The sequence below is a fragment of the Tribolium madens genome, unplaced genomic scaffold (assembly GCF_015345945.1).
Source record: "Tribolium madens isolate multiple individuals breed KSU strain unplaced genomic scaffold, Tmad_KSU_1.1 Scaffold_1;HRSCAF=32;Tcas5.2_LG8, whole genome shotgun sequence".
Lineage (NCBI taxonomy): Eukaryota > Metazoa > Arthropoda > Insecta > Coleoptera > Tenebrionidae > Tribolium > Tribolium madens.
The window spans coordinates 10,846,185-10,850,655 of record NW_025400984.1 but is presented as its reverse complement, the minus strand read 5'-3'; the positions used below and the strand labels follow the sequence as shown (position 1 = coordinate 10,850,655).

Below are 4,471 nucleotides of genomic sequence, written 5' to 3'. Positions count from 1 at the left end.
TTAAATAAACATAAAAAATGTCAAATGCCAAAAAATTAATGTCAAACTATTTTGACAGATATTTTTAAACATTTAAATTTGGCGTCATAGTTTGTGAAAAAAACACCCGTCATTTTATTAGTGTTGATTGCAATTTTTTAAGAAAACACCCTGTATTTGCGGTGCTTAAGGCGACCTTGCGACACAATCAAAATCGCCAAGGCCGCGCTTTCTGATAAACAATTAATAGTTGCACCAACTTTCCGGATTTGACACTTGTTGCAAAAATGGAAATATGCATCAGATGTTTCAAATATCGCATTACATAACACAACTATTACAAATAATGATAGTATTGCATGAATAATGAGCGAACAGGTGTTTAAAATTACGCATTGAATTGTTTCAAATGACAATATAATGACAGATCGCGGTGGCTTGGAATTCGCCATTTTTAAAAACAATTGAGTGAGGAAAAACCGTAATAATACACCCAAATTTCCCAGAAACCGTCAAATGATTGACGTTTTTGATGCAAACTAGAAAAATCGTTACGTAAAGTCAACAATTGTATAACACGGTGCTTGAACCCTGCGATCCCGGTCGGCTTTGATTTTCTGTCAGAATTGACAGCGCGCGGCCAACTTGTCTCGAAAATTGAGCATAATTTACCGTTGTGATTGGTGGAGAAAAGCCGGAAGGAAGAGGTTGTTGAACTTGATTTTGACAAAAATTATGGTAATAAGAGTAATTAGCATGTGGTACAGTTTGAATAATTTATGAGTGGAATAGATTTGTTATAGTTTTCCCAGGAACTCCATAAATAATTCAGTTCGGCGCGAAAGTACGTGGAAATTCAAATTTAGACGAATTTCCCGAAAAATCATGATGGTGTGTTTACGCACGAAAATAGACGCACGCGATCCAGTGGGCGGCGAAATGGTTTCGATGGTCGTCATTCATTTGTTTTAGTGCCAGATAAGAAAGGCTTGTGTACTGAGAAATGAGAATCTGAAGAGATAATGATTTCTCATTAAGAAACTCAATTTCAGGGTCATTTACACTGTGTCGTAACCATGTGCTTCGAATTCTGTCATTGTCCCACGGATCTAGAAGGCGTGTCAATTTACCTAATCCTAATCCTTGAGGACACCATCCGAGTAGGCACATTGTGAATAATCCCAAAAAGGAACTTGCACTTGTTTATGCACTAGTCCGCGTCACACTAGTCGCACTGGGACACATTTTTACAATAAGACACTTTCAATTGTTCTCCTAGGCCGACTCGGTGACTTTTTTTTCTTTTTTGTTACACTACTTTTAGGTTATGTTATTGATTTGACTTGTCGGGCGAACTGCCGCTTACCGAATGCGAGATGGAAAACGAGCGAAGCGCCGACGACAACCGTCGCTTGTGTGACGTTTAGAGTGAGAACACCGACAATATGTCAATGTTGGAGAGAGACAGCGCGAACACAGCCTTCTGAGAATGATAAAACGTGTTTTCACTTCACGCTAAGCAGGCTGTGGAGTGGGGGCGCTCTGGCTGGAGTATTTCAGGGAATCCTCAGTTCGTAGAAGGCACGTATATATGTATATATTTAGCCGCGGGTTAGATCCACAACTCGCGTAAACAGAGGTCCCAAAACTGTTTCGCAGGTTGGCAACAATGACGTCAACAAATACCAGTTGGCGCTGGACTAAACATAATCCCATTATTTACAGGAATGTGTGTGGTGTTGCTTAGCAACGGACAATCAAAAGTGTCAAAATTTATGACATTGCATAGCAACGGACAATTAATTGAGTGAAGTGAAGAATAAAAACAAACAATTAACGCAATTTGCATTCGTAATGAGTTTTTCTGGTCGTAAATCATTGAATCACAGCTGTGTGACGAATTTAAATAATTTATGGATCACTCTGTATTTTTAATTCTTTGAGGGCGTATGAGTCAAATAAGTACGCAAGCAGTTTTACTTAGAATGTAATAAGAAGAATAATTACAAATATGCGGTTTTTGCTCAATTATTTTGTTTTTGTTTTGAATGTCAGGAAGTGGTGAATTAGATAAGACAGCTCTGGAGTGAAAAAATAGTACAAGGAAAGGATTCATATCTGGGGATTTTTGTTTTTATCAAATATCAGTTCCTCAAATCTAGTTTAATCTCTCTAGGTGTTACAGATTGTTGAATTTTTTTTACAAAAAATAAAAGACCCATGCACCCGAAACAATTAAGAAGCCATTCACATCTGGTGCTATATTTATCACATTTCTTAGGAATGGAATCATTTATCATACATTTACATAAGTTTTTTGTCATAGTTCACGCCATTTGATTGTTAATTCGTGTTAAAAGTTTTATTTGTTCATCAAATACAGGACAGTTCTGTGATAAATTCTTTGTTTGAAAAATCCATAAAAACCACTTTTCCGAAATCTGATACAGGGTGTTCCGGGTAAATCCCACATTAGAACCATTGAGAATTTTAATAGTGATATTTATCTAAAATTTTGCTTATGGCCATTATTGTTTAGATCCTGCTCAATGAAAATATTTTCAAGGTGGCAACACTTCCGGTTATACCGGAAATGGGTATCAACTTTGTTATTTTCAATAGAAAGTTATGTTTTTTAATACGTTTTTGGATTACTCAAGGGATTTTGAGAGAGTTTTTATCAGACTTACCTATACCTAAATTTACCCGTTTTTGAAATATTTTGACTTTTTTGAAATTTTTTGAACTTGCATCTTCCTGTCTAAAAATTGATAACTCTACCATTTTTAATTATTTTGAAATCGTATTTGGGCATATGAAAAAGAAAGGTTAGACCAATAAAAAAATAATTAACAAACCTCCAAAATTTAAGGATACGTTTGGGAAACTTCAAATACCTGTAACTGAATTTTTTCAAATAGAAGGCCCCAATTTTTTCTTCTTTTGACTTTTTTTACAATAGAAGAAATTCATTACTATCCATCATAGTTTGCCATGGAAATATTTCTCACTGAAAAAACGCCAAGTTTTTTTTCACAATTGTGTTATGCTTTTCATAAATACAAATAAAATCTATTTAATCTAAATTTGAATAACTTTGATATTCTATTTTTTTCTTATGCTAATGAATTTCTCACAATATCAAAAGAAGTTACTATAACTTGAAAACTATCAAACATAGGTATAGGGAATTTTAATACAGATCGAAGCAGAACTAAATTCTCCTCCATTTAGTGAAAAAAAATTGGGGTGTTTCATTTAGAAAAATTGAGTTAAGGGTGTTTGAAGTTTCCTAAACGTAACCTCACATTTTGGCGGTTTGTTGATTATTTTTCCAATTATGAATACACCAAAGCAAAGACCTAACCCTTCTRTTTCGTATACCCAAATACGGTTTCAACATAATAAAAACTGGTAYAGTTATCGATTTTTGAATAGGAAGATTCAAATCCAAAAAAAWTTWAAAAAGTCTAAATATCTCGAAAACGGTTAAACTTAGGTATAGGGAAGGCTAATAAAAACTCTCTCAAAATCACCTGAGTAATCCAAAAACGCAATAAAAAACACAGCTTTCTATTTAAAATAACGAAGTTGATATCCACTTCCGGTGTATCAGGAAGTGTCGCCATCTTGAAAATATTTTCATTGAGTAGCACCTAACCGATTATGGATATAAACAAAATTTTAGATAAATATTATTGTTAGAACTCCCAATATTTCTGATGTGGGGTTTAGCCGTAACACCCTGTATAAGTGTGTCCATTTCTTAATTTTTGACGCTCCTTTATTCGGGTGAATTTTCGTTTTATGATTTTTATCGAATTCCGGGAACTCGAGTTGTGTGATTATTACTCAATTCGCTCCAATTGTAAAGCAAATAAACCCCCTACGAATTTTCCGAAATCGCAGATAATTGCATACAAAGTGCTTTTATCTTTTCACATAATAATTATGGGAGTCATTGCAGGAAACTGTTATCATTTTGACGAGATATGGAAATTATTAATTATCGCATTTTCAGGAGAAAATCTAATCAAAGTTGCCATTGTTCACCGAGAACGGAATGTGTAAAGTCAGCGTCAAAGATTTTAACTAATTTGAAAACAATTCAACATTGCACAAGTTTGCAGAGTAATAACATAATTAGCCATTTTGCAATTTGAAATATTTTCCAAACTACTATTTCTATAACAAAAACGATTTCTTTACGTAAGAGATGACGTGATTAATCACAGAGTTCGTTTTAAGGATTATTTGTTTCTTTTAACGCAATTCTAATAATAATTATGATCTGTTGATTGTCATCACACTATACAATGTGATTTATTTTAGTCAGAATTCCCATTTTTCGCAACGAATTCATCGCGGAATGTTTGCCCCTTTAGATGACATGCAATTACTAAATAAATGGAAAATGATAATGGTTTTCACCGAAATACGTTTTTGCAATTATTTCAAATTTTCGATGATGAAATAAATTTATTTCCAATTA

General features: G+C 33.8%; 1 protein-coding gene across 1 annotated transcript in view; it reads right to left on the bottom strand.

The window, feature by feature from the left end:
- The window catches only part of LOC123004099 (suppressor of cytokine signaling 2-like), an 8,744-nt gene extending 7,380 nt beyond the window's left edge, over positions 1-1,364 (bottom strand). The window contains exon 1 of the mRNA XM_044397214.1: positions 1,110-1,364. The gene's annotated coding sequence lies outside the window, so the exon portion shown is untranslated. The remainder of the gene's footprint in view (positions 1-1,109) is intronic.
- Between the last annotated feature and the right edge of the window lie 3,107 nt (positions 1,365-4,471).